General features: G+C 33.5%; 1 long non-coding RNA gene across 1 annotated transcript; it reads right to left on the minus strand.

Moving 5' to 3' along the window:
* Positions 1–8,402: 8,402 nt before the first annotated feature.
* LOC126749107 (uncharacterized) lies at positions 8,403–10,475 on the minus strand. Its single transcript, XR_007664885.1, has 3 exons — positions 10,396–10,475; positions 8,573–9,022; positions 8,403–8,504 (listed from the first exon to the last, which is right to left on the minus strand). It is a non-coding gene; the product is annotated as an uncharacterized LOC126749107 (long non-coding RNA).
* Positions 10,476–10,967: the final 492 nt, after the last annotated feature.

Consider the following 10,967-nt stretch of genomic DNA (forward strand, 5'->3'; position numbering starts at 1 on the left):
GTACAAACTTTTATTAATGAATGCGAGCTTTGTATTAAAACAAAGTATGAACGTCATCCCATTAATATCGAAATGAATATAACCCCTACTGCTACCCGACCGTTTGAAATTATACATGTTGAGACCTACACCCTAGAAAAAACAAAATTCTTAACAATCTTAGACAGTTTTTCCAAATACGCTCAAGCTTATATGCTTAAACCATTGGCGGCTAATGAAATAGCGGACCACCTCATTTCTTTCTTTTCACATCATGGTATACCCAAACAGGTTATTTCAGACAATGGAACCGAATTTAAAAATACAGTTCTTCTCCAAAATCACAGAACTTCTCCAATTACATAAAATAAAAATTCATTTTATTTCGCCTAATCACCCTCAATCTAATGGAGTAATAGAAAGATTCCATTCCACTATCTCCGAACATGTTAGACTTTTAAATGCCTAAGGATTTAAAAACTCAAGAATAGACCAAAAAATAAAATATGCTGTCTTAGCATATAATCACACCCTTCATTCAGTCACCAAACTTAAACCAATAGACATAATTAACGGACATATAACCTCAGATGACCCCTTTGATTTTAATCTTGATCACATTTTACTATCAGATTACATCAGTGAACATAAAGATAAATCAAAAATCCTATACGCGAAAATTAACGAAATTCTTATGAGAAATAAAGAACATGTTATAAAAAACATTAACCAGAAACGTGATAGCCCAGAGTTGTTTAAGCCCGAACAAAATATTTTTATTAAAAAACATAGTCGGCAAAAACTTAGCGACAAATTGTAGGGAAAAGAACATATTGTTAACCTGGACGAAAACCGAAAAACTGTAGAGACAAATTCTCATAAAAAGATACATATGGACAATATTAAATGGCCTTTGAGAACCACGTACAGTTTCGACTAAAAAATATAGATATATATTTAAGTAGGTTCGTTAACTAATTTAAGTTTTCATTAGATTTATTTACTTTTTAATTTTTATAGTAATTTTTATATATTAAGCATACATTTACTTTATCGCAGCCACAGGCTTAGGCTAAAAAAAAAATATTATTTGCAGTGCGACTCTGCATGCTACTATCGGATTACCTCAAGATCGGATTACCTTAAGCAAATTAGAAGACAATCCTGGAATTCTAAAACCAATTAAATTAGGGCATGCTAAAATTGGCGATTTTGAATACAATTTAATTCATGTTTATGACCTTAATCCGATAATGTTGGAGATGAACAAATTGCATAGAAAATCAATAAATATCACTACACTTTTAATTAAACATCCTCAGTATCAGCCAGATAATTATGATTATCTTAAAATATTAGATTTAATTCAAAATAGAGTAGAGAATAAACTTAAAGAGCGGGTTGAAACGCGGGTTGATCAATATTGTAGGCTCAGCATTTAAAGTTATAACCGGTAACTTAGATGCAGCGGATGGTGAACGTTACGACCATCTTATCGATGAACTGCAAAAGAACGACAATAAATTGTTTCAAAGTGTAATGAACCAAAACTCCTTAATCCTTAGCGTTATAAAGAAATTTAACAACACAATTTTACAAATTGCTAAGCGAGAAGACATGTTGGAATTTCGGATAAATCAAATAGCTGATGTTCTAAAAGATTTTGATCATACTCAGAATTCTAATAATATTAGAAACATTCTTGATGCTCTTGTTAATGTTTATGAATTTATAGATTCTACGTTACAAACGATGCATCCTAGTATTATTAAAACCACAGATCTATTTAACGAATTAAAACAATTAGAACAACGAGTAGGTTCTAATTAACTACCAATAAAAATTGAACTTGAGAACATGCTTTTAATAGAAAAAATAATAAAAATAAGCTCTTACATTCTAAACAATAGAATTACATTTATCCTACATGTTCCCGTAACATTTAACGAAAATTTTGAGATATTTCACTTATATGCTGCCCCTGTCCTTGTACAGAGTCGGTTTAAGGTTATATTACCGCGAAATAAATATATAATAAAAAACAAATTGCATTACGCATATCAAAGCCCGGCTTGTCAAGAAGTCTCCACACAGCTGTTCCTCTGTGACAAATCTAATCTACAAGATGTTCAGGAATCTAGCCCTTGCGAAGTCCAACTGCTGTCCTATGTCAAAAGCACTTCCATATGTAGCCAGATACAAGTCGTTCTTAACCACATCATAATTAACCAGTTAGCTAGCTCAAACAACTGGTTATTTGTCTTACCAAAGCACTAGTTCTACTGAAATGCCAAGCACAAGAAGAAGAGGTTCAGCTTATGGGATCCTATATGGTTAATATTCCGAACAACTGTTTGGCCAAGGTCAACGAACTTATCATTACTAACGATGATAAACCCTCAAACTTCAGCCCACAACCACTACTGTTTCCAGATCTAAACAAGATCAATGAACCATTGCCACTACTAAACCTAAGTTTCACATCAACCGATGTAAAGCTAGATGAACTTCAGGAGTTGCAGAGCCAGATAGTTGCAATCGACCCTTCACTAGAATTCCCCAGAGTAGCCGCTGTACCCTCATTTTGGACAATCCTTATCTACATCATGTTGGTAACTGGGATTAGCTACCTATGTTATGCCAAATTGAGAAAAAATGTGTGCTGTGCCCAGAAAGAATGCCAAGAGGACAACCAGCAGTCGATCCAGCTTCCTTAGCGGTAGAGCTGTCACTAGGGGTGGAGGAGTTATGTCACAGTCCCTTATGGAGAATGCTGACCATTGCTTATGCTTAACTTGCTTTTTTACTCATATAAATATCCACCACTTGTAATTTTTAGTTAGTTAGTTGAAATTGTAGCTACGCTAAGTTTGTACGAAATAAATATTGTATTTTTTAAAAAGGAGTTTGGCATATTCGAATAGTTAACTCGTAAAATGTTTTTATTTGAATTGTAGAATGTTAAAAGATGCAAACAAATAAAAAACCTTGACCTTCACCATTTAACAACAAAATAAAACTAAAGAGTTCAAATTATATTTTATTTTTAAAAGATTTATTTACATTTTTATTATCCATTTGTTTGGTTTTGATTGGGTTTAACATAATATGTTTGTTTTTGATCAGACTATCGAATGAGATATTTGCTTTTGTTTAAACCATTTAATTTTGCTAAGTTATATTTTATTGTTTTCGCAGGTTCCCAAAGCTGATAGTTAAAATTAATCTTTATAATAAAACAAAAATTAAGCAGACACAACTTTATTTATCTTCAAATATGCACACCAAGATCATCGTCTAAGCAGTTACATTCTGCGGTATCTTCTTCTGAACTTGCCGATACTTCTTCTTCTTCCTCAAATACAATGGACTCGCGTCGTATTTCGACGGCCGCCCAATATTGTTGTTTATGGATCTACAGTTTAACGTGGGTTCCGAACCACAATGTTTTGTTTTCATAAGACAAACACAAACAACCATGCCCACATGCCGGGATTCGAACCCGAGACCACACGATTGCATCGTGAACGCTTTGCCCACGGTGCTACCAGGATCGGCTTGTCGATACTTCTGGCAGGGTTGCTCCATCATCAAGGATGCTTGAATACCAGTTTCTAGCAGAAAAACTTTCACATTCTCTCCATGTTTTACCATAAAGTTGAGTTAGAAGGGAATCCACATCTTTCTTTTTCGGGCCTGCTATTGCGTGTTGTAAAGGAATCTGATTCATAACATAAGAGCAAGCTTTCTGAGACGACACTCCTCTTTTTAATAGTGTAGCAGGCGATGTATCTTAATCAAATCTGTGGTACATATGACCATGTACTAAAACAGAAAAACGTTTTCCTTTTTTTTTTTGAGGATCTTTATTCGCTTTAAGTTGCTAATATTGTCTAAATTATTATTGCGGTAAGTGCCTTAGTATCTTTAAAAACCCAGTCGCCGAGAGTACGAACAGTTCCAAACATTTCATAAACTTCAAAATACTCCTTCTTGGAAACTATAGTGGTCAGTTTCTTCAATTTTCGTTCCACCCTTCCAAACACTCTGTCGGCAGGCAAAAAACTGTGGCCTCGAACTGGAAAATACAAAGTTATATTCTGGACAGAACTTTTACTATTTTTGAACAACCAGGCCATCAGAGCATGAAGCACAATATTGTTTTTGTTCTGTCCTGCGCTTCCGTCACAAAACAATCTAACGTTTTTTTTACCACAAATTCGAATATTTTTTTCAAGAAAGTCTAATAAGGCTGAAGATATTTCAAGTGATCCCCTACCAGCCTGATCTTCTGTCCATGTATAAAAAAATGGTTCTTTGGAGGATTGGTCAACAACACAGAAACAGTAAAAACTAATTTGACGAGAATAAAACGCTTGCTGGATCGGTGTCTTTGGTGAGGGCTGTACTTGTTGCAAATCAAAACAATACGTTATTGTATCCTCGTTATCATCTTTACGTAGCAGAGAATAGAATGCAGCTGCTCTCATTTTATGCACTCTTTTCTCCAGCTGCAATTTATTTTTGTTTGCAACATCTTTTTCACTTTTTATTTGCAGTGATAGCCTCGTGCAGTATGTACAAACATCGCAAGCAGGCAATTTAAAACCAATGTTAAATTGTGAAAAAATTCTCTGAAACATTGTCCTAGACACCTGAAATTCAGGAGCAATAGATGCGTTATAGATTGCCTGCAGCTTATTTTGCGTCAGTTCACTATGCAAATAAATTCGTACAGACTTTTTTCTATTATAATATGATTCGCTACCTTTTAAATTTCCTATGAACTCTTGCACTTTTTCCTTTTTTTTTAAATGATTTATGGCCAACACGATTACCTCCTCTCCTTTCTGCAATGCACTCTCCAGATTTCATTAATTTGCAAAGGTTATTTAATCTATTATTTTTTAAATAAGTCAAATGCATAAATAATTTTTTACACACAGTAACAGTTTTTCCTGTCTGCGTTGGCACACAATATTTAACGTTAAACGAGTGAGGTTTAACTCGACAATTTTTTTGATCTCTATGTTTCTTTTTAATATCTGAGACACTTATCCAATTCGCAACTTTGTTATCTTGAGCAACTTTACTCCCACACGATTGCAACTTTCCACGAATTAACAAGGCATCACCAGGACGAACTTTACTGCATGAAAAGCGTGCTGAATTATGAGTACATCCCACAAAAACCTTGGAACCCAGAGGTCTACTAATCCGCGCTTTTTTTGCTTGTTCTCGCTTAGATTCTTTCTTTTGCTTCTTTCTGCTACCTTTTGCTGCTTCCCTTACTGTCACTGAAGCCTCGTCAATCTCCTCCATACCAAAAAACTTAACACTCACACTTTTATTTACTTAAATAGGTACTTTAGAAAAACGTACTGACTATTGTTTCAAAACAAAAACACGTGAAAAATAAAAACATCAAACGAACCTCTAGCCCCAAAGCGCGTAAATCAAACTTCCGTCACCTGATCAATTTTACCGGATTCTGATTGGCTGGTAACATATGTCTGCTTTTGATCGGGCGCTACTTGAGCATTTGTTTGTTTTTGCTTAGGCCAGCAATGTTTAACATATGAAATGGTCCGGATTTATTTGCTTTTGGTTAGGTTACTTTTAAGTTTTGTGCATGTGGCTACCATTACTAAGCGATCCAATATTTAACTCATTTTTTTAAATTTGATCATATGTTTGCTTTTGCTTGGGCGCTCCTCAAATAACGAAGTATTGACCTATGGTCTTGGGATGGCTTTATAGGTCAAGAAAAGTTTTCTGAAATTAATGGCGTTTTATTACAGTGATTTTAAGTTACAAGTTAATTTTTTGTGGAATTTAGGCATAGAATTTGGAACGGAAAAAGTTTTCTAGACATAGAGTTCTTTGTTGTCGGTGGAGACCACATGGGGTAAATGAATGGAAAAAACATGAGCTCGTAAGAAAATTTAGTTATTTAAAAATAATTTTTTTCTTGAAAAGAAACCAGTCTTTGTTTTGAAAATGTATTTAAGTAATTTATTTCTATTTGTTTTTATTACTTTTTTGTTTTCAAAGATTTTGATATTTTCCATTATACACCAACAAAATTGTCTATTTCTCTGTCTGAATTTAAAACTAGGACATAGCTGTCAGATACATATCCCTTCTGTAAGAATATCTACGTTATTAATTATCTAGGCACTTATATAAATGTGTTTTTCACATTTCGTATTAACCCCACGTTAAAGAAAGCATAAAAATTATATAACGATACTACGGAACTCTGTTTTTAAAAAAAACTTTATTCAAATTAGATATGTCTTATACAGTACAGAGTTAATTCTAGACTAAATAATAAATTTACGTACAATAAAAGCTAAAGCTTATAAAATGCTGAAAATAGGAAAAGGCAAAATGATGACTCGGCAAGCTGGTTGGTATTGTACAGTTTCTTATAAGTTAAATAGGGATATAATATATAACTTGAATGGAATTATACCAGGTCCGTCCATTAAAGAATTGCAATAACTTTCAAAGTTTATTCTAATAATTCCTCTGAGTCAAGGCTTAGGATCTTTTGAAATATAGCTTAACTTGTAAGCAGAAAATTATGTATCATATCCATAAATCCACTATGAACAATTTATCTAAAATTGAGGTTACTTCTGAAAAATAAAAAGCACATATTGCTTTATAAGGATGGAAGTATCTTTATAAGGATGGGAGGTTTCAACTTATAGAAGATAATGAAGTAACTAAATTCATTCATTAATTCTCAACTTCTAAATGCAAATTGTTAACGTTCTGGTTGCAGGTGGTCAGCGAAAGACAAAGCCTTTGCCCTCGCAATTCTTAAATCTATAATTGTTAAGCCAAATGCTCGATTAAGTATTTGCAAGTACTTAAGAAATCCTATGGTTGGAACCTTTGGTGTGACACCCAATTCACGAGAAGGACGAAACTCGTAAGTTTTATTCTTTTTCCGAAGATGCTAACATCGTTAGCCAAACACGTTTCGAGAGTAACATAAAGAGTCTTGGTTAGTGGTAAAATTGTCTCGTGATTTGCAATATTTAAGGGACAAAAATCAACAACCTATTAACTTTTACTCACACTACTCACACACTGGTTGACGGCAACGCTGCTGATCGTAAAACATCAAACTACCTATTATTTACTCTTTGAAAATGTTTAGAAGTAGAATTTTTTGCAAAGTTTAATAAGTAAAAAGGATATTCTGTTAATAATTATAGTGCAATCTTTACCGGCTATTGAAGGCAACTATTATTCTTATGTTTTTACTTGTAAAACAATAAGTGCATATTTCCATGTTTACTTTTTTTTTGGTGGTGCATATTTGTATATGCATATTTGTAATAACAATTATCTGGGATTCCGATTTCCATTGTTTACTATGCAGTTAAACTTTTGGTGATCGCCTTGCAACGTTGCCAGATTGTGCTCATTTTTCTTGCATTAGATAGAGCTCAACATGGCTCAGGATGTGTACAGATCGTGTTTTCGTTCGTTACTTATAGGAAACCGCATAGAGGCGAAATTTTGCAACGTCGCACGTGTACGAGTGCCTGCGACAGAGCACCGCCCCGGCCGCATGGAGGTAAGTAACACGCGGCATCGCCATTCGGGAGGCCGTTCGTGTTTGTGAATGTAACACGCGGGCTGGCAGCATGAAGGTAAGTGACACCTGGCATCGCCATTGCGCAGAAGTTGTAAACATTTCTCACAATAATATAAATTGTATTGGAATAAGCTTAGAAAAATGGTTAATAAAATATTTAACGCTATTTTTCATGTCACAAGAATTAAAAAATGTCAAATAATAAAACTACTAGTTTATGTACCCTATTGATCTTATTTGATGCATTTATTATTTGCGGCTAAACTTATAAGAATAGAGATATCTAAGTAATTGATTTATACGGATAAAAAAAACCAGAGAAAGATTGTAATATTAAGAGATATTTATTTTATATATATATATATATATATATGTTATATGAGAAAAATAGTGATGTCTTAATTTCACAATTCTGACATTACAACGAGTAGGCGTCTGTTGCTTTAGTTCCACGGCAACTCCACGCCTTTTGCGAACTCCAAGAAGTCGCCGATAAGAAGCAGCTTAGTCAGGAGCAGAATCATCATTTTTATATTATAAATTCAATTGTATTCTGTAGAATAAGTTAGTTGTAAGCTCAGTATTGTAAGACGAATTTATGTGGGTTAAAATATATATATATATAATTATGAAATGGATTATGAAATGGACCACTATAAAATTTAGTTTCTTTTATCGCTTTTAGAAAAGTCGGTAAAAAAAAGGATAACCATTTAAAAAAAAAGTTTATTAACAAAATGAAATTGAAAGTGTAATAATCATAAAAAAGGAAATAGTTAATTCGCTATTTTTCTGTCACCTAGTCCTTTATTGTTTTCGACACATTTGCCAAGCGAATGCACCACATTCGCTGCAACTGGCTTTTTCTTTCCCCATTTACCTTTACCTCCTTGGAATCTTCTTTTTCCTAAAGAAAATAAGAATTAGTATAATACCTCATAACATATTTTTCAGATTTTTAATAGCCATACTCACTGTAGCCATATCTGAATATTTCGAATGTCTTCTTGCTATGGCTGTAGGCTGCACTGATATTTTTTTTCCTTTCTAGTTGTTGGTGGATGACTTGGCTTATATATTGTGTTTTTAAAAGAGGTATGCAATAAACTTAATAGTTGAAGTGGCGTTTTAGCATTCGAGTGGTAATTTTTCATTAATGCTTCTATAGCCGGTTGAAAGTGTTGTGGATCGTCTTCCAAATTCTTTAGTAGTGTGTTTTTGAATTGATCAATAAATTCTTTTAATTTCTCCCCTGTTTCTCTTGCATCAAAACCATCCTCAATATCCACTTTTAGTTTCATATAACACTTTTAGTAGTAGATTCTATTGAATGTGGTTGTTGATTGCTTGGTGCAGCTTCAGAAGTATCTAAGAGCCCAATATATGGTAGATGTTCAGCCTGAGGTTTTTCCAGACAAGGTTCTTCTAACAAAGGAACAAAAAAAATTGGTGGTGCGTCATTTCCCGTAGCTATATTATATAATATTTCTTTGCTTCAAAGGGTTAGTGTATTATATGCAGATTCAAGTTTAAATACATCGATGATTGCCGATTGATGTTTACAGATCTTTCCCGAGTGCCAACCGGACATGAACAGATGCCGATACTCATATCCACAAAAGAACTTAGAGTGGGATCAGAATTACTTTTAACTACATATTGAAAGTTGCCAGGTACTACTTCAGTAATGTTTTCTTTATTTACATCCTTGCAATCTGGCAATAACTTTAACATTTTTGTTCGATCAAGTTTTCCCATTATGACATCTAATATTCTTTGTATATAATACCTACTAATGCTAATCGTTATAAAATCTACTAGTTGGGTAAGACTATAGGCCTTTGTTCTTTCAAGAGGTATATCTTTAAACAGCCGAAACATTATTTCAACATTGTTCGTATTAGTGCCCCGAGTCATGAGATTTTTGCCGTAAAAAAGACACCATAACTCCTTTCGCGCCAAATAGTTTTCAATATATTTATTAAATTTTGAATAATTTTGGGAAGATTTTATAAAGACTTTAATATTTTCTTGAACATCTTCTTCTTTGGATGACATTAAAACTGCCTGAACATATTATATAAGGTATGGCGGTGGTCTTTTTCGACGCCATTATGCGCGCTCAAAAGCTCAAGCGCAAAAAGCGCTTTTTCTTATTACTTTCAGAAATTTTTCTTCCACCTCTGGTGTGAAAATGGCAATTATAAATTCGTTTAAAGACATTAAATCGTGCCAATGAAGGAGGCGTTTCAATTGTCATCATTAAAATTAATAAATAATTACATAATGTGTAAACAAAATTTAAATTAGCTTAATCACTCGGTATCTTTGTGGTAGTTGACATTTCGACTAGGAAAATTTGACTTAATATTAATATTTTTTATATAGAGCCGACTGTCAAATTATTTAATTATGAGACAACACGTATGCTTTTTCCAAAATGTTTTTAATATACACCATATAGAAATATTTCCTAAATATTTCAATTTCGCAGTGGCACAAAAACGTTATGAACGATGACAAAATATAAAAGAAGGCCCTGGGATCTATGTTGCTTGAACCATTTAAACTAAATGACATAAATCGTAAACAAGTCTAAAAACTCCTTGATTAAATGGGTATTAAAATAATGCCTAGAACGACAAAATCAATGACGACTCAATAATTATCAAACTTTTCTTTGTCGGCAAATTAGTCCGACAAAGAGCCGACAAGGACAACTCAAATATGTATGGGACAACAATAAGTCTAATTCTTAAGTCGTAAGAGTAAACTTAATTATTATTAATGCTACTTACATCTACTTCTTCTTTATTCTTTAACCTGCAACGCAACAAATTATTTTGTTCTAAATAACAATACCCATCTGGTAAGCACGACAAATCCATGATTAATAAAATCAATACAATAAAATATGCTACCTTTGTAAAATCACGAAGACAAATAATGACTGCATTTTCCATGTTGAATCAGCCATTTTTCGCAGTAAAAAGTCTAATGCAAAGTAGCACTCGATATCGCCAGTAAATTGGCCAGCCCGCGTGTTACATTCAAAAATGCGAACGGCCTCCCGAATGGCGATGCCGCGTGTTACTTACCTCTATGCGCCCCGGCCGGCCCGAGGACGGGATTAGTAAACAGTAAACATCTGACTTTCGTGAGAACTGCGTCGTTTTGCGACAAAATGTCCCAAAATATTACGCGAAAATCCAGGCATTTTTAAAATATTTATTCTAATGCGGGTTTTACAGACATGACAATGTGTAAAACCCGTATAGAATTGTAATCTTAAAATGTTTAATATGCTGTGTTTTGCATGATGAAAATTAAAGCGTTATTCTAATAAAAAATAAAATATCAACTCTGATAA

This window comes from Anthonomus grandis, chromosome 22 (assembly GCF_022605725.1).
Source record: "Anthonomus grandis grandis chromosome 22, icAntGran1.3, whole genome shotgun sequence".
NCBI classification, from domain to species: Eukaryota; Metazoa; Arthropoda; class Insecta; order Coleoptera; family Curculionidae; genus Anthonomus; species Anthonomus grandis.